At 42.1% G+C, this 26332-nt stretch overlaps 2 non-coding genes across 2 annotated transcripts; one reads left to right on the top strand and one right to left on the bottom strand.

The window, feature by feature from the left end:
* Positions 1–11714: 11714 nt before the first annotated feature.
* TRNAL-CAG lies at positions 11715–11797 on the top strand. Its single transcript has one exon. It is a non-coding gene; the product is annotated as a tRNA-Leu (tRNA).
* A 200-nt stretch (positions 11798–11997) lies between these two features.
* Positions 11998–12080, bottom strand: TRNAL-CAG. Its single transcript has one exon. It is a non-coding gene; the product is annotated as a tRNA-Leu (tRNA).
* Positions 12081–26332: the final 14252 nt, after the last annotated feature.

Raw genomic sequence — 26332 nt, 5'->3', positions numbered from 1 at the left:
CACATACAGAGCAGCTATAAATATTTTTGTACATGTGGGTCCTTCTCCCCTTTCCATGATTTCTTTGGGAAAAAGACCCAAAAGTGGTATTGCTGGGTCAAAGGGTATGCACAGCTTTATCGCCCTTTGGGCATAATAGGGCTGGTGCTTTATCCACTGTGCCACCTAGTTCCCTCCTCCCCCTATTTCTAATCAATTGCCCCACTGTCTGAGGGTTGGCTCCACCCCTCCACTGCCCCAACCCTAGGGTTCTGAGGTACCATGAAAGAATTGAGGTACCTTTCTTCTCCACCATTGACTTGAGACCACACTATCTGTATTCTTCTTAATTTTAGGGGACTAGTTTAATTTAACCATTTCACATCAATTGTATTTTTAAAAAGGAATATTTGCTTTACAGATATAGCAAGAACAAACATATTCCATCAATACCTGGGGGGCATAATCCTCCCTCTACCCTCTGAGTATGGGAGGGGGGATTGGCATGGAGAGGGATTAAGTTCACAATTTAATTCAGTTCCTGAATAGTATCAGTCTCACCAAATTCATGTTCAAAGGTGGCATCCCTTAAAAATTTTGCTGAGTTGGAATCCTGTACCTGTGGTCTTCAGGACATCAGTACTGGGCTAACTATAATTCCTGTCCTAGATTCCTGGGCTTTGGGGTTCCTATGGCTCAAGCTCCTGGCTCATATTGGAGATTCTACTCCTTGTACCAAAATGGAAAAGAAGGCCATGAACTCAAGATTCTTTCATGTGGTCTCAGGGGTAAAGGCCTGGTGGCCCCCTCCCCTTACAGCATGGTTCTTTTACCAGAAGCAATAAGTGAAGGAGTCCTCTTGCTACCTCAGATGCAAATGCTGCAAAAGCCATGGCTGGTGCTGATTTAGGCCTTTTTGAAGGTCACAAAAAAATGCAGCTACAGAGCCAACAGAAAAAGGCTTCTACCAGCCATGTAGCAGGTTGAGTAGAAGCAGTTATATCTATATGTCCATGCATGCTCCAGTCCTCATAATTCTCCCAGAAGCATCTCCCTATTGTCCTTCACTTGAAGATGCCATTTTAGAAAACTGAGGGGGTCAAGCACATGGGCCAGACGCCCCCCATACCATTTGGTTTTGTTTTTGTTTTTTTGCAGGGCAATGAGGGTTAGGTGACTTGCCCAGGGTCACACAGCTAGTAGGTGTCAAGTGTCTGAGGCCAGATTTGAACTCAGGTACTCTTGAATCCAGGGCCAGTGTTTTACTACTGCACCATCTAGCTGCCCCCCTCCCCATACCATTTGTTACATATTTGTTTTTCTTTTTGGGGGGGGGAGGGAGAAAAAATAATGCTTGATAATTGAAAAAGTAAAATTTAATTAAAAACAAATTGGTGTATACATATCGTATCCCCCAAGTAGGATATATGCTCTCTGAGGACAGGGACAATTTAATTTTTGTCCTTGTATCCCCAAGTGTCCAGGGTCTGTGAATTTTTCCTCTTTTCTCTCATCCTGCCCTATGATTTTCCAAACCTTGGTTCATCCCAGCACAGGATTGCTGTCTTTCTTTCCTTTGTGTCTGACACACAGAAGGTATTCAATAAATACTTGTTGAATGAAGTTGAATAATTGTTTGTTGAACTGACACATTAGTTCAAAGCAAAACACATGTAATTAAACAGGACATCAAGGTAAATAACAAAGGAAATCACCTCATGCATACAGGTGAATACTTTCTCACAGATTCTCCCATTGCTTCTGGAAAAAGGAACATCCACAGGGAATATATGTAATAATAGAACAGCCATGGGAGAAAGGAAACAGGTAGAGATTGTTATGGGGAAATGGGGTAGGGGGTTTGGGATAGGGATAGGAGTTGGAGTTTGGGGTCTTTAGGAATTCCTCTTTAAAGAATTATACCCTCTTGAGGGTGGCTAGGTGGTGCAGTGGATAAAGCACTGGCCCTGGATTCAGGAGTACCTGAGTTCAAATCCAGCCTCAGACACTTGACACTTACTAGCTGTGTGACCCTGGGCAAGTCACTCATTGCCCTGCAAAAAACAAACAAACAAAAAAAATTATACCCTCTTGCACTCAAATCCCATAGAATAAGATAATAGTTTAATTAGTGGCTGGGGAAGGGAAACCAAGAGAGAAATCCTTGGACTTCTCATGGAGAGAAGGCATGGCACAGAGCATGGCTCCTGGAGCAGGAGACAGGCAGATACTTTTATAGGACTGATGGGGGTAATCATCCGACTGTGGAAAGTTCCCTTATTGAGGGAGGACCATCCCCCCACTGGTGGTGGCTGGGGGAGTTGGGTGAAGGGTGGCTGTGGATCTCTCAAGCCATCTCTCTCCTGCAGCAGCCACACCTAATCTTATCTCCCCAGGGGGAATGAAGAGGGGTGGGTCTGGAGCTAGCTCAGTCCTGATCTGGTGCCACTTATCACTTTAGGTGTGTCTGTCCTTTGGTTTAGTTTCTCAAGGAGAAGGCTCTTTGATGTACCCCAGAAAACTTCTGGGGTCCTAGGCCCATAATAAGATCATTCATAGCATGAGACACTCATTCATCTATGGATGTACATCTGAGCCATCCTCTGTCTTAGAGGCTGTCACTACTGATATCAGTTACCAGCTTGGTGATGTCATCTACCGGACTGCTTTCCTTCACAACTTGTGAGCTGCTTTACCCACGGTGTTATGAGCCACAGGTGCCATCTGTTGCGTTATTTTGTCTACCATATTTCCATTTGCTGGTTCCCCATGATTGATTCTCTACTGAGATGCTGCCATCTGCTGGTTCTCTGCTGATTTGCAGCTAAGGTGCCAGGAGAGAGATTACAACTCTTTTTGTAAAATAGTACAAAGGCAATTCCAGCTCTTTTGGGAGTCAGATTCACAACTGGGGAAACCCCGCCACAATCTTTAGGTCACATCTAGTTTCTTGATCTGCTTTGCCTCTGCCTTAGCGACTACTCCCCCAGACCCAGGTCTTTGTCCTGAATTCATACCAGCACCAATATTATTCTTCTGCCTATATTCACAATCCCTATGAACCCAATGGGTGATTGATGATTTGCCCCTGTTTTATAGATAAGGAAATTAAGGCCCAGAGGATTCTTCACGGTGGAAATTTCAAAGATGAGTAAATAACCCAGAGACTGGGGTGATGGAATCTTGGTGTGGAGGGTGCTGGTCCTGATGGGGAGAAACAGGAATGTGAGCAGAGAAGATGGACAGATGGGAGGATGACTGGATGGGATGGAAAGCATGATCTGGTCTGGGACTGGCTACGTACAGTAGTAGGCTAGGTAAGTTTGTACTTGTGCCTTATTATTAATTTTTTTTGTGTGGGGCAATGAGGGTTAAGTGACTTGCCCAGGGTCACACAGCTAGTAAGTGTCAAGTGTCTGAGGCTGGATTTGAACTCAGGTCCTCCTGAATCCAGGGCTGGTGCTTTATCCACTGCACCACCTAGCTTCCCCCGCTTAAACCTTATTCTTATCCTCTTACTAGACTGTAAGTTCTATGAGGGCAGGGACCATGTCCTCTAGGTGTAAGATGATATCTGTTCAACATTCTCTTTGGCAACTACATCTTCCAGAAGCATGTGTATGGCTTACTAGCTTTCATTGTGACCAGTATGAAAAGAAGACAGAAGTCTTGTGCCCCGACGAACTGAGGTTTGAAAAAAGCCCTGGGCAATATGAGAAAGAGAGGGAAAAAGTCACAAGCATGGCCTGACATCTTGTTTCTAGTTGGTGTGCCAAGGAGCAGCGCTCTCAGAATGGCCTGTAGTTTCCAGTGTTCTGGTTGCTATCCAGAGTGCTCAAGCTCTTAGAACAGTCCGAGGTTTCAGTGGTGACCTAGGTCCTATGCTCAGGGGAAGCAGCAGTGGCCTCTACAACATTCTCTGATTCCTAAATCAACACCCTTCCCCTTCTGTACTGTGCTGAAAGACCCAAAGGTATACAACACGGCTGCTGTGAACACCAACCTAACACCCTGTTGTCAGCCATTTGTTCTATGCTGCTCCCGCTGAGTTGAGGAGGTAGCAGGATCAGCCCAGAGGGCCTAAACAGCAGATGAGACCAGAGGTCCATGGAAAACATGTATGGGGAGGTGGTAGCTTTGGCAAAGGGGTGTTGGGAATGCTGCTGGAATTAATTGCTCATTATTTACCTTGCATTCTGCTTTAAGTGAATCTTCTTGGCTTAACTCTAATTACATGAGATTTATTTCAGCTTGGTCCAGGGGAAATTAAGTGGAAATGGGAGCTTATGAGCTATGGATCAAATTAGATGATTCATTCTTGAGTGACATAGACCTAGGAGTAGCCAATAGGGTTTTTTTTTTTGGTTGTTTTTTTTTGTGGGGGGGGGGGCAACGAGGGTTAAGTGACTTGCCCAGGGTCACACAGCTAGAGTGTCAAATGTCTGAGGTCAAATTTGAACTCAGGTCCTTCTGAATCCAGGGTCAGTGCTTTATCCACTGCGCCACCTAGCTGCCCCCAATAGTGTCACTGAGGAGCCTGAATGCTTCTTGTTTTTTTTGTTGTTGTTTTTGTTTTTTGCAGGCAATGGAGGTTAAGTGACTTGCCCAGGGTCACACAGCTAGTAAGTGTCGAGTGTCTGGATTTGAACTCAGGTACTCCTGAATCCAGGGCCGGTGCTTTAACCACTGTGCCATCTAGCTGACCCATTTTTTTTTCTTGTTTGTTTTTTTTTGTTGTTGTTCTGAATGCTTCTTAAACAGCAGAGTTGTCAAACGTGCTGCTGGCCCACAATACTCCCTACTGCACCAGAACTGGATTAGAATTTGGAAATATTTGACAAAATAAGTAAAAATACAATAAAACAGACAATGTTAATGTGTTGTTTTCTAAGTCAATATGCAGTCAGCATGAACCCTGGTGTATGCTTTAGTGGCCCCTATTTCTATTTGAGTTTGACACGTCTGTTCTATAGCACCCAGCATAGCAGGCCTTTAATAAATGTTTGTAGATTGATTTGAACATAGTTGTGAAAACCACCAAGGAGATAAAGACTGAAAGAAAAAGTGTCTGAGGGGTTTTGTGCTGTCCCCAGGCTCCTCCTCCCCTCCTATGTCCCTCCTTGCCCAAATACATACTCCCATAGTCCCCTGGTACAGTCAAAGTACCCTCCTTCAGCTCTTTCATGCTCCACTCCCAGACTTCCTTGCCTTTGGCTGATAGTGCTGCTCACATCCTACACAAAGGACTGGGCCAGTTTCCTCCCTGTACAATTTCAGCAAAACTTCCTGAGGTTTCATCAATGATTGAATATGAATAATTCCATGGGCGTGCCTCCCATTACCACTCTGGGGTGTTCCTTCCATGTAAAAACTGAACTCTTGTAAAAAAAAAAAACAACAACAACCCAACAATCTTATTTTAAATAGCTTGGCATAATCAGGAGCACCTACTTCTGCAACATTCTTTCCCTATCATTCTCCCCCCCGGGATGAATACCTGCACTATATTCACTATTACTCACTTATCTGAGTTCAATTCGATAGGCATTTATTTTATTTAAAAAGTCAAACCACCACCACCTTGACCACCATCTCCTCTGATAGACACATTCCAAGACCCTGAATTTAGGAACTTTTGCCATGGCAGTGCCTTCAGCAAGGTGACCCCACCATTATTCTGGGAAGTAATGCCTGTGAGGAGATGCCCCCTGGCAACTGCTCTTGTAGGTGCAACAGGCACAACTACTGAAGAAAGTCCTTGGCACTGTCAAATGGTTCAATACCAGAAATTTATATGATTGTATCAGAAATGATATTAAAGAAGAAGAATTATTACCATAATTTAATATTTTTTCATTCATTCTAAATGTTTTCATTCATTCTAGATTTTTCCCTCATCAGTGAACTTTTTCTTGAAATAAAAATTTTAAAATAAAAAGTTTTTTTTTTAATTCAGCAAACGAAGACACCAACTGCATCTGTCAGTATATGAATCAACCAACCAATCAATAGACATTTATTGATTATTCTATGCTTTAATCTCCACACTTCTCCAATAAGACCTGGGAGGTACATTTTCTTAACTCTTCCCTAGGACCAGGCTTGGTCATTATGTGTTTGATTTTGATTTTGTAAAGGTGTCATTTTTTTAAAAAGTGGGGTTATTTTTCCTTTTTCTAAAACTTTGTATTGATGTATTTTGTTTTTACATAATTTTCATTTCCAAAGACATCGTTTTCCCCTCCTCTACCTAGGGACACCCCTTTAAACTAAGAATAAAAAAGAAAGAGGAGAGCAGCTAGATGGTGCAGTGGATAAAGCACTGGCCCTGGATTCAAGAGTACCTGAGTTCAAATCTGGCCTCAGACACTTGACACTTACTAGCTGTGTGACCCTGGGCAAGTCACTTAACCCCAATTGCCTCACCAAAAACATTAAAAAAAAATTTTTTTTTAAAAAGAAAGAGGAGAAAAAGCAATTTAGCAAAATTTAAAAATATTGACAATATGTGAAATATTCTATACCTGAAGTTCCTACCTCTGTGAAGAAGGAAGGGAGGTACATTTTCTCATCTTTTCTTCAGGGCAAAGCTTGGTCATTATAATCACTCAGCATTTCATTTTGTATTTTTATTCTTTCCACTTACATTGTTATAGCCATTGTGTATATTATTGTTTCGGTTCTGTTTCCTTCACTCTGCATCATTTCATATATCTCTATCTCTATATCTCTCTATCTATCTTCCTACAATTCTTTGAATTCTTGTTAATTTTTCTTATAGCGCAATAGTATTTCATTATATTCATGCTATTTATTTTGTTTAGCTATTCCCTAATAGATTTCCGTATACTTTGTTTCTAGTTCTCTGATGCCACACAAAAAAAGTGCTGTTATGAATATTTTGCTGTACATAAAACCCTTCTTTCTGTCTTTCACCTCCTTAGTACATATCCCTAGGTAAATTCCTGGGTAAATGGGTATAGATATTTTAGTCACTTTCCCTGCACAACTACAAATTGTTTTCTAGAGTGGTTGGAACAGGAGTAGCAGGCAGAAGTTCCAAAGAAGAAAATTTTTGGTGTCAGCAAAAATTTCCCTAACAACTAAAACTTTCCATATATAGGATGAACTGTCCTCAGAGGTGATGAGTTCCTCCTACCTTGGAAGTCTTCAAGCAAAGGCTGGATGACCATTTATCAGATATGTAATAATGGAGATTCCTTTCTTTGTGTGGATTAGACTAGTTGGCCAGAGAGGTCCCTTCAGCTCTTAATTTCTGTGAAATAGATGAAAAACATTTATGAAGTAAGTACAAGGTATTTTTTTTTCCAGGAAAGGGAGGCACTAGCAGCTGGGGCAGGGTTGGGAAAGGGAGGATGGAATGGGGATCCGATAACGCTTCATGTAGAGGTGGCACTTCAGCTGAGTTTTGAAGGACACTGGGGATTCTAAGGTGGAGGTGAGAAAGGATTCTAGGCATGGGGAGGCATCCAAAAGAGAGAAAACTTAGATAGAGATAGAAGAGGGCCCAAAACAGAGCCTTGGGAAACATACAATTGGGAGACCCAACATAGATGATCCAGCAAGGGAAACTGAGGAAGCATTTGTCAGACAGGTAGAAGAAAAACTACAAGAAATCCTAAAAGCTGAGGGAAGAAAATATTCAAGAGGAAGGGATGGATGATTAATAGTGCTAAAAGCTGCAGAGAAGTCAAGGAGGATGAGGGCTGAGAAAAGTCTATCAAATTTAGTAATTCAAAGATTCTTAACTTTGTAAAAAGCAGATTCATTCAAATGGTGTAGCTGGAGGCAGATTGTAAAGTTTAAAGATGTAAAGAGGTGGTGAGGAAGTAAAGACAATGAGTATATATGTCTTTTTCCAGGAGTTTGGTTGTGAAAGGAGGTGAGATAGAAGAGGACAGCTTGAGTCAAGGGATGGTTCTTTAAGGATGGAGGATAGCAGGAAGGAGCCAATAGCTTAGGAAACATTGAAGATGAAGGAAAAAGGGCACTGATGAAAGGAGCAAACTCCCAGAGATGATGGGAAGGACTGAGATCAAAGAAACAAGTGGACATGTTGGTGTTGGAGAAAAGAATGGGGGTGATATAGAAAGGTTTCGAGGTGTAGACTAGAGGAGGGAAAGGCTCTCACAATGAATGGATTCTAATTTCTCAATAAAGAAAAAGGTCAAAGGATCACAGATACAGAGCTGGGGAGAGAGTTGGAGGTCATCTACATTTTATCCCTTCATTTAACAAGTAGAGAAACCAAGAGCCAAGGATTGGAAGTTGCCCAGAGTCATACACTTAGGAACAGAGCTGGGATTTTAACTCAGGACTGACTCCAAGTTGACTGAGGAACAAAGGGATGGCCTGGAACAGCTCGTTTGAGGAGTGTTATAGAGAACCAATCACAAAACCAAAGCAGCTAAAATTAGAAGAGAAACAGGTAAATGAGAAAAAATTCTTTGCAGATATTTCTCTTATAAAAAGTCTCATTTCTGAGATATGGATCTGATTCAAATATATAAGAATAAAATGTATCCCTCAATAGAAAAAGGTATGAATAGGCGATTTTCTTAGGAAGTCAACTATCACTAGTCATATGAAAGAATGCTCTAAAAATCAGTGGTATTAAATTAAAATAGAAACAGGAGCCATTAAACAATACATAGGGATTACTGGGAAAGCATATTGACTTAGAAAACTAAACATGAACATTATCTATGTTCTATTGTGTTTTTTAGTTTTTTAATTTTTATTGTGGGGCAATGAGGGTTAAGTGACTTGCCCAAGGTCACACAGCTAGTGTCAAGTGTCTGAGGCCAGATTTGAACTCAGGTCCTCCTGAATCCAGATCTGGTGCTTTATCCACTGCGCCACCTAGCTGCCCCTATTGTGTTTTTATTAATTTTGTGAAATGTTTCTTAATTTCATTGTAATCTGGTTCAACAGGTTCTGGCCTCATGTAGCTGGTGTGTTTGATACCTCTGCTCCAAATCATTCATTAGAAAAATGCAAATTAATATGTCTGAGGTTCTATTTCACACTTATCGGATGGGCAAAGTTCACAAAAGAGGAAAGTGACACCTGCTGGAGGGGCTGTGGGAAAATCAGTACATGAATGCATCATGGTTGGGACTGTGAAACTGATCTAGCTATTCTGGAGGACAATTTTGAACTGAGCCCTCCAAACTATTAAACTGTGTAAAGTCTTTCTTCCTTCTCTCCCTCCCTCTTTCCTTCCTTCCTTCCTTCCCTCCCTCCCTCATGTTTGTCATTGTTTTGAGGTGCAGGAGACTTGGACTTAATCGTGACTGCTTAACTCTGTCACTTTATTGGAAGTCTACTTTCTTCACATTCTTCCTTGTGGTCTTATGGGTTCCATTATCATTTCTTTTCTTTTCTTTTTTTTGTGAGGCAATTGGGGTTAAGTGACTTGCCCAGGGTCACATAGCTAGTAAGTGTTAAGTGTCTGAGGCCACATTTGAACTCAGGTCCTCCTGAATCCAGGGCCAGTGCTTTATATCCACCGAGTTACCTAGCTGCCCCAAGAGTTCTTGACTCTTGACTTGTGTCTGTTTGTTTGTCTCTCTCCAATTACTTGTCAGGTCTTGTCAGGTCTTGTCAGGTCTTGTCAAGTCTGCCTCCACAACACTCCTTCCCTCTCTCCACTCACATGACCACTACTCCAGGACAGGTGTGCATCATCTCTGTTATGGGGAAATAGGTGGGCGGTTTGGCATAGGGGTTAGGGGTTTGGGGTCCTTAGGAATTCCTCTTTAAAGAATTATACCCTCTTGGGGAAGCTAGGTGGCGCAGTGGATAAAGCATCGGCCTTGGATTCATGAGTACCTGAGTTCAAATACTGCCTCAGACACTTGACACTAGCTGTGTGACCCTGGGCAAGTCACTTAACCCCCATTGCCCCGCAAAAAAAAAAAAAAAAAGAATTATACCCTCTTGCACACAAATCCAATAGAATAAGATAATCGTTAATTTAGGGGCTGGGGAAGGGAAACCAAGAGAGAAATCCTTGGACTTCTCATGGAGAGAAGGCATGGCACAGAGCGCGGCTCTGAGATACCAATCTCCCCAAGCAGGAGACAGACAGGTACTTTTATAGAGGACTGATGGGGGTGATCATCTGACTGTGGAAAGTTCCCTTAGTGAAGGAGGACCATCCCCCACTGGTGGTGGTTGGGGGAGTTGGGTGAGGGGTGGCTGTGGATCTCTCAAGCCATCTCTCTCTTCCTCCTGCCACAAAGGCAGCCACCACACCTAATCTTATCTCCCCAGGGGGAATGAAGGGTGGTGGTCCTAGAGCTAGCTCAGTCCTGATCTGGTGCCACTTATCTCTTTAGGTGTGTCTGTCCTTCGGTTTAGTTTCTCAAGGAGAAGGTTCTTTGATGTACCCCAGAGAACTTCTGGGGTGCTAGGCCCATAACAATCTCTCACTTGGACTATTTGCAAGCATCTTCTAATTGACCCCCTGGCTTCTGGTCTCTCTCCTTTGGAATCTATACCTAACAGCTGGGAAAATTATCCTCCCAAAGAACAGTTCTGACCACATCCATTCTTCTGCTCAAGAGTTTTCAGTGGTTCCCTATTGTTTCTGAAGTTCAAATATAAAGTCCTTGGTCAGTCCCCTCACTTAAGGCCTACTACTCCCTTCTGTACATTGGGCTATAGTTAGTGGTCCCCCAGACGTTTCCCAAACTTGGAAATTCCTTCGTGCATCACTGGCATTCTTCAATTTTAATTGATCATTGGCCCTCATAGAATAGAGATGAGGACTAAACACACTCCGGGAGAAGCATCAGAGATGGGATTTGAACACGCAGGTTTTCCAGAACCAAAGTCGGAGATCTTTCCACTACGCCACGCTCCAATCTTATCATGGGCATCATCTTCTTTCAAGGGTAAACTCGGTTGGCCCCCTCTGTTAAATCTACTTCTATCTCTCTGCCCTCAGCCAAATGACATTGTAATTATATTTATCTGTGTATCTCTTGTATCCACAACTACTCCCTATTATATCTCCCCTGCTCCCCATCACAAGCTCCTTAAAGGCAGACACTTTCTTTTGTTCTTTTCATGCTTTATAGATGCTGATAACTTAATATTTAGGGTCTTAGAAATAACTAGTCCAACCCCTTCATTTGTCTAAGAACTCCAGAGTGTTGTGGGGCTTTAGAGGCAGAAGAAATCACATCTGCTTGGGGAACAAGTGTGTCCAGGTTTGCATCCCTGCAACGTCTGCTATGGAATCTAGTACAGAGTAAGCTTTCAATTCCTTTCCATTTTTCTATCTCCTCCGTCGTCTAGCACAGTGCTCTGCACATAGCAGGCACTTAAGTATTGATTGAATTAATATAACCTATGCTTTTTGAAGGGCTGGGATTTCTGCAGAACGAAATTATACCCATGCACAATATATTGTGCATTATGAGGCTGGAGTGAGGTGGTTTCTCTCCATGAATGGTCGCGTTCCCTGGGGAGAGGGAGTCTTGGTGCACCTCCCGCCGTGGTCCCTAGGGGGAGGGCCAGACGGGCTGGCGCACAGAGGAGCCGCAGAGGAAGGGAGGGGCCAGGAGGCGGAACCTAGTCTGGGCTTGCAGCATCAGGACACTTGTGTGTACCATGGGATTCCAGCAGGGGCCACTAACGCTTAATGCAGCACATCCCACTACGCTCTCTACAACAGAGAAGGCAGTAGAGGTGCTTCACAGGAAGTCAGGATGGCCGAGCGGTCTAAGGCGCTGCGTTCAGGTCGCAGTCTCCCCTGGAGGCGTGGGTTCGAATCCCACTTCTGACAACTCCGCGTTTTTTCTTCCGACTTCATTTTAAAACTTTTGAGGGTCTCACTGCTTGAATGCACTCTTTCACAGGATACGAGATAGGTACTTGCAGTTAGAAGCGCGAAGCGAGGTATGGACGATGGTGTGGGGAGCACGAAGTGAATGTGTAACATCTGACCACTTTCGCAACTCAAACAAAAAGTAAAAGTTGCGTCATTGTCAGAAGTGGGATTCGAACCCACGCCTCCAGGGGAGACTGCGACCTGAACGCAGCGCCTTAGACCGCTCGGCCATCCTGACTACCGCGAAAGCACCCTTTGCCAAAAGCCTTGGGAAGCTATGGCCAAAGCCTATGTGACCATTGTAATTTACATGCTTTACAGACGTCCGCTCTGCGGAGAGCTTTGCAAACTGAGCGAAGACCGGGAAGGGGATCTGGGAGCAAGAATACGGCCTCGGAAGACTTGGGGTCAGATATGTTGCACCCAGTGCCAGGAACTTACGGTGTGGGTGTTGGGGGGCGGGGAATAGGGGGCTGGAGGTGGGGTTAAAATAGTAGAAAGGGGTCACTATGACCAGGTGGGATTTATACCAGGAATGCAGGGCTGGTTCAACATTAGGAAAACTATTAACATAATCAACCACATCAATAAGAAAACCAACCAAAATCATATGATTATCTCAATAGATGCAGAGAAAGCTTTTGACAAAATAAAGCACCCATTCCTAATAAAAACACTAGAGAGTTTAGGAATAGGTGGAGCTTTCCTTAGAATAATAAACAGTATCTACCTAAAGCCATCAGCAAGTATTATATGCAATGGAGATAAATTAGAGGCCTTCCCAATAAGATTAGGGGTGAAACAGGGATGTCCATTATCATCCCTATTATTTAATATTGTCCTAGAAATGTTAGCTTTAGCAATCAGAGAAGAGAAAAGAATTAAAGGAATTAGAATAGGCAAGGAGGAAACAAAACTATCACTCTTTGCAGATGATATGATGGTATACTTAAAGAATCCTAGAGAATCAACTCAAAAATTATTTGAAACAATTAAGAACTTTAGCAAAGTAGCAGGATATAAAATAAATCCACATAAATCATCAGCATTTCTATACATGACCAACAAAGTCCAGCAGCAAGAGATAGAAAGAAAAATTCCATTTAAAGTAACAGTAGATAATATAAAATACTTGGGAGTCTACTTGCCAAGACAAACCCAAGAAATCTATGAACACAACTACCAAACACTCTTCACACAAATCAAATCAGATCTAAATAATTGGAAAGATATCAATTGCTCATGGATAGGCAGAGCTAATATAGTAAAATGACAATACTGCCTAAATTAATTTACTTATTCAGTGCCATACCAATCAGACTACCTAAAAATTATTTTATACAACTAGAAAAAATAATAACAAAATTCATCTGGAAAAACAAGAAAATCAAGAATATCAAGGGAAATAATGAAAAAAAATTCACAGGAAGGTGGGTTAGCAGTACCAAACCTGGAGCTTTACTATAAAGCGGCAGTCATCAAAACTATCTGGTACTGGCTAAAAAATAGAGTGGTAGATCAATGGAATAGGCTAGGCTCAAGAAATGCAGTAGTAAATGACACTAGTAATATAGTGTTTGATAAACCCAAAGACTCCAGCTTCTGGGATAGGAACTCAGTATTTGACAAAAACTGCTGGGAAAACTGGAAGATAGTATGGCAGAAATTAGGCATAGACCAACATCTTACACCTTATACTAAAATAAGGTCAAAATGGATACACGATTTAGACATAAGAGGTGATACCATAGGTAAATTAGGAGAGAAAGGAATAGTCTACCTATCAGATCTTTGGAAAGGAAAACAGTTTTTGACCAAACAAGAGATAGAGTATACTATAAAATGCAAAGTGGATGATTTTGATTATATTAAATTAAAAAACTTTTGTACAAACAGAAGCAATGCATCTAAAATTAGAAGGGAGGCAGAAAGCTGGGAAACAATTTTTGAGGCCAGTATTTCTGATAAAGGCCTCATCTCTAAAATATATAGGGAACTAAATCAAATTTATAAGAATCCAAGTCATTCCCCAATTGAGAAATGGTCAAAGGATATGAATAGGCAGTTTTCTGATGAAGAAACCAAAGCTATCTATTCCCATATGAAAAAAATGCTCTAAATCTCTAATGATTAGAGAGATGCAAATTAAAACAACTCTGAGGTACCACCTGACACCTATCAGATTGGCTAAAATGACAAAAAAGGAAGATAATAAATGTTGGAGAAGCTGTGGGAAAATTGGAACACTAATGCATTGTTGCTGGAGCTGCGAGCTGATCCAACCATTTTGGAGAGCAATTTGGAATTATGCCCAAAGGGCGATAAAGCTGTGCATACCCTTTGACCCAGCAATTCCACTTTTAGGTCTTTTGCCCAAAGAAATCATGGAAGGGGGAAAGGGACCCACATGTACAAAAATATTTATAGCTGCTCTTTATGTGGTGGCAAGGAATTGGAAGTTGAGGGGGTGCCCATCAATTGGGGAATGGCTGGACAAGTTGTGGTATATGAATACAATGGAATACTATTGTGCTGTAAGAAATGATGAGCAGAAGGAGTTCAGAGAAACCTGGAGGGTCTTGCGTGAGCTGATGATGAGTGAGATGAGCAGAACCAGAAGAACATTGTACACAGTATCATCAACATTGAGTGTTGACCTACTGTGATGGACTATATTCTTCTCACCAATGCAATGGCACAGAGAGTTCCAGGGAACTCGTGATAGAAGAGGATCTCCAAATCCAAGAAAAAAAAAAAAAAAGAACTGTGGAGTATAGATGCTGATTGAACCATACTATTTCTTTTGTTTTGGGTGCTGTTGTTTTTTTTTTTTTCTATTTTGAGGTTTTGCATTACTGCTCTGATTTTTTCTCTTATAACAGGATTAATGCAGAAATAGGATTAATGTTATTATGTGTATATATATGTGTGTGTATATATCTATATCTATAACCTATATCAGATTACCTGCTGTCTAGGGGAGGGGGGAGGGAGGGGAGGGAGGGAGAAAAATCTGAAATTGTAAAGCTTGTATAAACAAAAGTTGAGAACTATCTTTACATGTAACGGAAAAAATAAAATACCTTATATGTTAAAAAAATAGTAGAAAGGTGCCTGATGCATTCTTGAGGATACTTTTGTTCAAAATATTGCAAAATATGCAAAGTTATACTGTGTCAGTTAGGTTGGACCCCCTGGATCCCGCCGGGGAGGGAGAGTTTCTGCATTTATAAATATCACAGATCATCTGAATTGTCAGGGCTCTTAGATGTCAGCGAATCCAGTCCCCCTTTCCCCTCCACCTCCCACTCCTCTCCCTCCCCTCTCCCCTCTCTCTCTCCGCCCCCTGCCTTCTCTCCCCCCACCTCCCCCCCACCCCCTGGGAGAAACCGAGGCGTAGAGAGTGGTCCTGACTAGCCCAGGGTCACACACCTAGTCGGTAGCCCAAGAAACGAGGATCGGGAAGATTTAAATAACTCTTTATGAATAAGTAGGGAGTATCACAGACATAAGCAGTGCTCAGAATTTCTTCCGACTTTTACTTTGTTACCATACAACCTTGTCTATACTGGTAAACATTTTAACAAGTGGCTGGGGCGGGGCGGTGTGTGGATTGCAACCTGGACACACTCAAAGTTTATCTACATTATTAACATTTCCTTCCTGACTTTAAGTTTAGTCAATTAACAAAACAATAATTCAAGTCCTGATTTGCAGCGTTTGCCGATTTCTCAGGTGTAAATGCTTCTGCTCAAGAGCCGGTTAGAGGTGGTTCCACCCTACCCCTGAATCCCGTTCTCATTCTTGTGCTACACCTTCGCTTATGAGCCTTTCTGGGAAGTCCTCCTCCCTCCTTCTTTTTCTCAATTTTACTCATTTTTTGAAGCCCATTTAAATCACTACCTCCTTCATGATTTTTTTTTTTTTCTTTCTGATCACTGTATATCTGGAGCGGAAAGGGTCCAGGACCTCATGTTTCATCAGTTTGAGAAACTTCCAGAGTGAAAACTGCCTACAATAATGCAAATCAGCAGTTCACGTTCAATATATAATACGAGAGGGTTTTCTGAGGCATGGGTGCACAGCTAGGCTATGTCAGAGGCAGGAGCTGAACTGAGGTCTAGATGACTGCGAGGCCAGCCCTAGATCTACTAAGCAAGGCTGCCTCTATCCTGCCTCTATCCTATCTCCTAATTATTTCATATGTAAAGACAGCACTTGTCTCTTCCCTAGTAAAAATTTGGCCCCCCAAGGGCAGAAAAAGCACACAAATCTCCGTCAGTCACCTGTCTCCCAGTGGTGCTGGAGAGAACCACAGGAACAAAACGTATACTTTATCAACAGGAAGAGAGTAATCAGGCTGTGGAGAAAGCAGCATTGAGTTTGAATTCTCTTTCGTTTCTCCCTCTATCACTACTTGACAAGAAATGATTGTGGTGAATTGCCTTTACATGACTCCACTCTTCCTCCTCCTCCTCCCTACCCAATATCTGGGACTAACTGGTAAACAGGCAGGTTGCCCAGCCTGGTATGGGAGAGGTTTCATTTGTTGTGCTAACTTGTGTGTCCTATGAACATTAAGGTGGGTTTTTTGTTTGTTTCTTAGCAGAACTCTCACCTTGTTACAAATCTTGAAAATGAACATGGGTGTTGCACTGTCAATTATTTCTTTTGTGTCAATGTAGCCAAATGGTAAGCGTTTTTCAGCTGAAAGATACGTGTTTGTGGGTATCGACAATCTCATCATTCTCAGAGACTCCAAAAGACAAGCTGATAGGCAGTCTTGTTCATTCTTGTCAGCTTGAATTCTAGAGAAAACAGTCAATATAGGAAAATTGGGGTATTTGATCCGGGCAAGTGAGCTGCAGCTCAGGGTGGCACACAGCAAGTGCTGGTGTACCTGAGGAGGGGCCTGGAAACTGGGTTTATATAGGGCAGGGCTTCTTAAACTTTTTCCACTTGTGACCCCTCTTCACTGGAAGAATTTTTTTAATTAAAAATTTTTTTTTTAAGTGAGGCAATTGGGGTTAAGTGACTTGCCCAGGGTCACACAGCTAGTAAGTGTTAAGTGTCTGAGGCTGGATTTCAACTGAGGTCCTCCTGAATCCAGGGCCAGTGCTCTATCCACTGTGCCACCTAGCTGTCCCTCACTGGAAGAATTTATACCAGACCCTAGGTATATAGTAGGTATGTAAGACAGGTATACCTTTTGCTGTTACCGAATTTTTCTGGACCCCTCCCCCACATTCAGTTATGCAACCAAGGGTTGAGACCCACAGTTTAAGAAGCTTTGATATAGGATAGTAAGGCAGAGGGACTGGCCAAGCTGCAGGTGGGAGAAGTTAGGCAGAGGGAGAGGGGCTGCCGGTGCCTGGTGGTTGGGACATTCTTTGGTTTTGCAAAACTACTGAAAGTCCATAGAAAAAGCTAGGGAATTCTGGAGGGGAGAGTTTAGGACATTTACAAAACAGTCAGAGGTTGGGAGTGATAATGTCTGGTCAGCTTCAGGCAGTTCATGGGTCTGGGAATGGGAACAAGGTTAGATTTGGTAACCTGAGTTTGACATAGCCAAGCATCAAGGGGTAGGGTAGAAAACCAGTGGGTCATTCCTGGCAGAACTGTACAATATACTGACTCCACTTAATTTTTGTTCTGGTCTCAGTGTCCCTAGTATGGTCTGTGTGCAGTTGAAATGCCCCTTAAAGATGTTAAGGTTCTAGGCTTTCCAGCGCTGACCAAAACTAACATCATCTTTTTTTTTTTTTTTTTTTTTTTTAGTGAGGCAATTGGGGTTAAGTGACTTGCCCAGGGTCACACAGCTAGTAAGTGTGTGTTAAGTGTCTGAGGCCGGATTTGAACTCAGGTACTCCTGACTCCAGGGCCAGTGCTCTATCCACTGCGCCACCTAGCTGCCCCCAAAACTAACATCATCTTAAGCAGAATACTTTCAAAGTTTTTGCCTTGATCCAAATGGACATTGATAGGTGCATATACTGAGAAGTATCTCTCATAATTACAGTGGAAGCTTTCTGGTTGGGTATGCTAGTCACTACCAATATATGACATATTCTTGCTCTTTCTTTTTAGGGTTAGGAAGTCAATGCAGACAAGCACCAAAAATAATTAGGATTTCCAAATATGTCATGTGAGTTGGTAGTGCTTTGCTTTATATTCTTGGTGACATTTGAAGTTATCTTAGATCAATTAAATCTGTTTCTTATTAACTATAGGGCCCTTTCTCGGTCAATATGTCCAAAGTCAATGTGTAACACTTTCATGGCCATAGAATAATATACATTGTATAGCAATAGTACCAATTATTTCCCGGTACTACATCTGGGATCAGTGACAGTCTGGTATAGTAATCTATTGTATGGCTCTCATGTCTGCCATTATCTCAACAGTAAAATGCCTGAAGGAGATTGGTACTTTAAAGAGTCCACAGCTATCACACCCTACTTCTTGGCTTATATCACTTTACTTAGCTCTTTAACAGCCATCTGCTTGTTCTCCTTGCTACTCATCCATAAGTAATAATGCTTGGCTCAATGAAACAAAGGTATTGGCATGCCTCTGGTGGCCATCCCCAACCTTCAGCCATTCTTCAATCTGTTCTGTAATCCCGTTCTGTAGATGCTACTAGGTGTGGTATTTACTCTTTCTTCAGGAATCACCATAGTTTTGGTGTCCTGTGGCCTTCTGAACAGGCCATCTGCATCCACATGGGTCTTCCTGATTAGAAGTGAATACTGAATGAATAGTTGGTTAGTGCTGTCACCCAACTTTGGCAAACAGAATCTAACATGGTCAGAATATGTCAGGAAGTTGTTGTCAGTGAATACTTACAAGTTTACAACATTATCTCTTCCACACCGCAACTTTCCCCATCATGGTTTTTATATATCATGGGTCGGCATTAGAAATTAAATGGGAATTTGGGGGGAGTTTTGTGGAAGTCACAGATGACACTCAAAGGCCAGAAGAGGATACAGGAAATGTTTAGAAACTCAGAAATGCATAAATAAATAGGTATAGTTTTGTGTGATATCAACTCCAATTTTACAAGAAGGCACTGTAAACACCCCATAAAGGAAAAAGAAGAAATTTAGACTTCTATGGTATGAAGGAAGGGCCAAACAATTTTACATGGATTTTCTAGATTGTGGGGATACCACTTCCCTAAGCCCCATGATGCGGGGGTGTGGAAGGGATAACTGTATAGTCTTTGACTTTCTCAGTTATAGGCCACACCGAATCCAGGATCTCTAGCTTGGGGATGGGATAAAGGGTCTTGCTGCTGGTCAAGCATCTGTGGGCAAATGCCACTGGTTTCATTTGATCCTCACTTTCTTGGTCTAGGACTTCTTCCAACCCCTTCAGGCTGTCATCTGTATACAGGATAATAGATTTGTTTGGATCAGCATAGTCCAACATCTGTGCATGTATGAGACAGTTGACTGAGCTTAGTTTACATCTGACTGTCCATCAGCTTTGTTGCTTTTTAAGATAACTTTGTGTTTCCTGTAGTTCTGTTTCTGTACCATCAGCTGGAAAAGGCTCAAGGGAGAATTAAGGATGAGATCATGCTTATTATGTGTGGAGACCTGTAACTTCCTTCCCTAGCCCCACCTCCTTTTCCCAAAGCTGATCCTTGAGCCCTCAGTTTCTATACCACCAAAATTACATTCTCTTCCTAAGTGCTTATAGCCTAAGTAAGTGTGGCCATCTCCTCCATAGTTATACCAGAAGTAAGTCCTGCTCATCTGGCTTTCTTTTTTTTCCAAATAAATAAATAAATAAACAAACAAACAAACAAATAAGTAAATAAATAAATAAACAAACAAATAAACAGATAAACAAACAAATATATATATATATATATATATATATATATATATTTTAGTGAGGCAATTGGGGTCAAGTGACTTGCCCAGGGTCACACAGCTAGTAAGTGTTAAGTGTCTAAGGCCAGATTTGAACTCAGGTACTCCTGACTCCAGGGCCGGTGCTCTATCCACTGCGCCACCTAGCTGCCCCTTAAATAAATATTTTTATGGAAAATTTTGAGTTCCAAATTCTGTCTCTCCTTTCCTCCCTCCCCTCCCTCCTCCCCGAGGCTGCAAGCAATCAGATATAGGTTATACATGTGCAATAATGTAAAACATTATCATGTTAGTCATTTTGTACAAGAAAACTTGAATAAAAGAAAAAGAATGAAAGAAAGAAAGAAAGTGAAAAATAGCCTGCTTCAGTCTGTGTTCAATCAATATCAGTTCTTTCTTTGGAAGTTGATAGTATGCTTCATCATTAATCCTTTGAGATTGTCTTAGATCATTGTATTGCTGAAAAGAGTTGTCATTCACAATTCTTAATCCAACACATATTACTGTCACTGTGTACAATGCTCTCCTGGTTCTGCTCATTTGACTATACATCAGTTCCTTTAAGTTTTTCCAGCCCTCTCTGAAATCATCCAGCTTGTCATTTCTTATAGCACAATAGTATTCCATTACAATCATATGCCATATACTTCTGGCTTTCTTTCTTTCTTTCTTTTTTTTGGTGAGGCATTTGGGGTTAAGTGACTTGCCCAGGGTCACACAGCTAGTAAATGTTAAGTGTCTGAGGCCAGATTTGAACTCAGATCCTCCTGAATCCAGGGCCAGTGCTCTAACCATTGCGCCACCTAGCTGCCCGTGGCTTTCTTTTAATGATGATGTTTCCATGTCAGGCCGCTTTACCCTCCACCTCCTTATCTCATTACCTTTGTGGTTACAGTTATCCCTTTCATATCTAGGGGGTTGGGGGCACAGCACCCCCTTGGATTTGGAAAATCTGTTTATAATTTTTTGGCCCTCTCTTTGTAACAGAGAAGTCTGGATTATTATGGTATTCAAAGATTAAATATGTTGATATTATACAATACTATACATATATTTTGTTCATTTCTGTGTTTCTAAACTTTTTCTGTGTCACCTCCTGGCCTTTGTGTTTCATCTGTGACTTCCACAAAAATTCTCATTTAATTTCATATGCCAACCTGTGATATATGGAAACTGCAATGGGAAAGTTGCCATGGGGAAGGGATAACTATAGAATGGGTTTGTTCCTGGGTAGATCCACTTCACCACCAGATTTTCTACAAGTTTCCTCAGTGGACCCCGTACTTGCTGGCTATTCATCCATTTAGCCCATGCAAAAGCAGATTTTCTGGAGGTGAAGCCTTTCCCCCTGGCCTTTTCTATTAATTCATCACTCATTTGCTATTTCACTGTTTAGGGCTGCCCTCAAGTTGTTCCAGTTTACCAGTCATTTGGCTACTTGGTTCAACCTGTTTATATTTTTCTGTATCAGGAGGAATTATCCTTTCCCACACTATTCTTTCCCACTCACTAAGTTTTTATCTACCAGGCCCCCAAATTGGGATGGTGGCCCTTTGCTGGATAGTATTCCCAGTCTCTCAAAGTGTCATCTTCATTGATTACCTAGGAGCCATAAAATGCCCCCAAATAATTTAAACATTCTAGACATATGATAACAGGGTTTTTATACTTTAGATCCCTCAGATGTTTACGTGTGGGGTCTTTGGAACTTTCCATCAAACAGTTCATCTTATCCATGTTTGATACATACCAATCTTTTAGCTCTTTTCTTGTCTGCTTGGTCCTTGTCCCTACTAGAGGCCTTGGTCAATCTCTGAGGAGGTCCTTGGGTTGGGCATATTTTCACCATCTCTTTTGCAGTATCTGGACTTGGGAAGGGCCATCTCAAGGCCACATTTTGAAATTTTGTTGAATTCTCTCTCTAACAAAGCAGAACTAGCTTTGGGCCTTGTTCCCACTACTACAATGCCACCTCTCTGACTTAGGGGAATTTTACTTTCACCACTGACAGAGAGCATGCAGACTTGGCATCACTTGCATGTGCTTCCGCTGCTAATGACTTCGCTTACTATAGAGATGTCAACCCAAATGTAGTAGCAAACTTGGACCTCACATGTTGTGCTATGCCATCAACTTCCTTTATTAAGTGTCACGGGTTCATTCCATTGCTCCTCTGCCTCAGAGGGAGGATTGTAGACTAAAACCCAGGCACTATCCCCTATTTGTATTTTGTTTGCTATGTTTGAGTGTTTACCTGTGTCTGGTAATGCATACAACACATTCTTTAGAGTACAGTGGATTTATATCCCTATGTGGGGGATCCTAATGTTCCTCTTCTCCTTTGCATTGTACTTAAACACTGGTCACCATTATTTTAGAGGAATATTGATGAAATATGCTATCTACCTCCTGATAGAGAGGTGAAGGACTCAGAATACAGAATGAAACAAATATAATTTTGGACATGGATAAAGGGGAAATTTGTTTTGGTTGACTGTACATGGTTTTAATAGGTTTTGCTTTTATGTAGTTCTCAAACTTGGGAGGGGGGGAAGATAGGGGAGAGCCTAAGAAGGTAGATTTTTACTGATTGTAAACATTTTTGTGTGTGTGTGGGGGGGGGCAATGAGGGTTAAGTGACTTGCCCACGGTCACACAGCTAGTAAGTGTCAAGTGTCTGAGGCTGGATTTGAATTCGGGTCCTCCTGAATCCAGGACCGGTGCTTTATCCACTGTGCCACCTAGCTGCCCCCCAACATATGTAATTTTAAAAATCATTTAAAAAAATCTTATACTTGAGGTCTACTCCCACTATCAGTAATCCTGTATGAATATTAACATTAGCAAGGTGATAGTTTGTTCTAAAAATCATGCTCAGAAATTCATAATTTCAGCCCCTAGTGCTGAAGCAGTCCATAAACCAAAAAGCAGTCCATAAACCAACCAACCAATTCAGTTTAGCCAGGCAACATACATCAATACGAAACAATTATATGGAAGCTAATATTTTTGCTTTAGCATCATCTAATAAGCATTAATAACTATATGATGGGAGGGAATGGAATTGGTCAATTCATTCGAAGCTAATTTGAAGACCAAGTTTGGAAAACACACAAAAACAAATATTAAAGTGTATATGTACTCCCATCAGAGAAAAGGCTCTGTTTTTCCTCCCTAGGATGAGGTTCCCATTTGAAGCCATTAGGAGTCGCTAGAGACCTCAGCATAAGTTCATTTTTCTTTGTCTAGAGCAAGGGTACCTCTGGGGTCACATAGATTTCCTCCCCCACCCCGCTATTTCAGGGAGCTTATTAATGTTGATTATTCATGAAAGATAATAAAACCTATAATTCTGATGCTAGGGAAAATTTTTTTTTCTCTATCCACTGGGCAGAAATTGGTCTTTCTGCCCTGTAATACACTGTAAAATCCCAGCAAGTCACTGCATATCTCCCCCTTATTCATACCCACTAGCAAATACTCAGAAAGAGATTAAAATTAGCTTTATCAAGAGACAAAATCCATCATCAAAGTACAAATAACAAGAAAACAACATTTAAAAAGGAAACTCTGAAAAGCAAACAATGCCTATTTGCCAGGCAGTGAATGATGAAGCAGGAAGAGGAGAGAACTGAAGAGTAGTTAAATTCACCATGTACCAGCAGTGCTCAAGGGTAGGCATAGTTTGGCAAGTTCTAGCCAATTAGATCACTTCCTAAACAGACCAGTGAGCAAGGCAAGTCTCTAGCTTATGGTAAGTCTGGAGTAGGAACATCTTCCACTTGCAATTAACTCCCACTGTCCATCTGAACATCTGTACCCCGTCCCCTCTTCACACAGCACTTCAATGTTCCTGGACTCTCTCTGTCCCCAATGGGTTATAATCATTCAGACTACTTTTAGGTTGGAAAAACTATACTTACCAGCAGCCCATGTGGCCAATGGAGGGTTGTGAAAGGACTTTATAGCGGAGAAAAAAAGTGCTTCCCTTATCCAGTATCTGAAATGCCACCATAACTGATCCATACCTTTGGGTTAAGCATACTACCTCTCTATTTCTCTTTTTTAAAGTGCATCACTCTCCCCTTACCTCCTTCCTCACCTCCAGAAAAAGGAAGACCTTACTGTCACAATCAGATACTTCCCTCTAGAATGCAGGAATCTGGGACAGCAGGAGACCACTGGGCATGGGGCTGTCTTGGATGAGGAATGAAAAGGCAGGTAAGGAGAAGCCATGACATATTAAACCAAGTTCTCAATTTTATAGTGGGATGGTTTTGCTTTGGAAGGTCCAGTACCTCTTTTGATCCCACTCTGAAAAATCATTTGGGAAGGAAAAAGTAGACAGATTCTGTGACCTTTCAATAGATGACATTTTTCAGAGGCATGAGAATGAGCTGTCTTTTCTCCTTTTTAAGATCACTGAAGGGGTTCCATGTATGGACAAAGTATTGAAGGAGCCAAGACCCTGGTAAGACTGAGCTCAGAATGAGATGAAATCGGGAGCCAAAGTAAAAGTATGTTTCTTGTTTCCTGAGAAAATGCACTATCGAGTCCACAGAGTCTAGGAGGAAAAACATGGTCAGGAGCCAGTGCCAGCTCCAAATCAAAGCTTAGGAAGTTTATTGAAATCACTGAGAAAAATCCCCCTGAGCATAGCCTACAATGTTCCCTGACTAAATCTGGGAAAACCCCTGGGACTGGCCCTTTGTGTATCTTAATGTCCTCAGCTATAGAGGGAAAGGGCAAGGGAAGGAGCTGGCTGGACTACAGGACGACTCCAGGAAAGTAAGGTTCATGACCCCACCGTGCTCACTGCTCAAAGATGTTGACACAATGACATCTTTGCTCCCTAGGACAGGGGACTAAAAGGTCCTTCTTTAAGCCTATCCTGTGGCTTAAGGAGACATGGAGGTATAAAACAAAGAGCCCTGGATTTAGAGGACATGGGATTGATTCTTGGCTTGGCTACTCAATTTATGACCTCAGGCAAATCCCTTCCCCTTTGGGTTTCAGTTTCTTCATCTGTAAAACGATTGGGGTGGGACTACATGATTCCTAAGATCCTTGTTAACTCTAAATCCTGCAAACAATTTATGAATGTCTGATGATCCATATGGAATGAGCCTCTGAGGAGGAGAGAGGAGTGTTGAGGGTCTGAAAGTAGCAGTGAGAAGAAAGGGGTATGCTGGCTCAGCATGCTGGCATGTGAGAGAGAAGGTACAGGTAGCTCCAGAGACAGTGGCTAGTCTTCTATAGGGAGAAGAGGAAGAGAATATAGGAGAAAAGGTCTGGGGGCGGCTAGGTGGCGCAGTGGATAAAGCACCGGCCCTGGATTCAGGAGTTCTTGAGTTCAAATCCAGCCTCAGACATTTGACACTTACTGGCTGTGTGACCCTGGGCAAGTCACTTAACCCCCATTGCCCCACAAAAAAAAAAAAAAAGAGAGAGAGAGAAAAGGTCTAACGTGTAGGGTAGACTTCTGAAACAGGAGAGGCCTGGGATGAGGGAGCAGGGTGATCCCGCCCTGTGGCTCTCTCTGGGAGTTAGAGGATCACAGAGCTAGAAGGAAGCTTAGAGGTCATATAGCACAGGGGCTCTTCACCTGAGTTCCCAGAACTTGTGGGGTTTTTTTGTTTGTTTTTGTTTTTTTAATTTGGTAACTGTGTTTCAGTAGAATTGGTTTCCTTTGTAATCTTGCAAATTTTACTTTATGAAATTTTAAAACATTCTGAAAAAGGGTCCACAGGCTTAAAGGGGTCCATGACGCAGATCAGGTTAAGAATTCCTGGTCTAGTCAAACAACCTCATTTTACAGATGAAGAATCTGAGGCCCAGAAACATTTAAGTGACTTGTCCAAGGTCATACAAATAGGAAGTAGCTGGTCCATGATTTGGACTCAGGTCCTCCCATTCCAAATTCAGCAGCCTTTCCACTGGTTGGCCTGAGCCCTTGACCCCCTGCTCCTGTTCTAGCATGCTGGGAATGGACCCATCACTGCCCTGGGTGGTCTAAGAGAGCCAGCTTAAGGGTCATTCAGTCCAAAGGGATCACCTCACTATGATCCTCAGTGCTAACAGGGGAAACAGCCTTGGCTTTGGTACTTGGGGTTCAGAATAAGGAACAGCCTTTGCCTTTGGGGAACAGATGGCTTGACTGAGGATAACCCCCCATCCACAGGGTGCAGAGCCCTGTCTGTGTGGTGACAGGCTGTTGTTTGTCCTTGGAGCTCGAGGATGTTATGACTTGTACTGAGTTGGGTTTAAATGAGGGAGAGCTGTGTGACAGGCAGAGGAAGAAGACAAGGAGAGCTTCAATATTCCCTAACAATCAATCAATTGGTCAATTAATGAGCATTTATTAAGCCATTACTACATGTGCCTAGCACTGTGCTAAGCTCTCCGGAAGCCAAGAAAGGCAAAAACTTAGTTCCCACTCTTAAGCAGTTTGCCAGGCTAGGTGCTGGGGACACTGACGAAAATGGTCAGTCCTTTCTTTCAAGGAGTCCATGTTCTATAAGGGGAACTGACCCCTACATATATAAGTACATTAAAAGAAACCTAAAATAAATGCTGGATAATTGGTGGGGGTGGGAGAGGGAAGGCA

This window comes from Dromiciops gliroides, chromosome 2, assembly GCF_019393635.1.
Source record: "Dromiciops gliroides isolate mDroGli1 chromosome 2, mDroGli1.pri, whole genome shotgun sequence".
NCBI lineage: Eukaryota > Metazoa > Chordata > Mammalia > Microbiotheria > Microbiotheriidae > Dromiciops > Dromiciops gliroides.
This window is presented reverse-complemented; position numbering and strand designations above follow the sequence as displayed.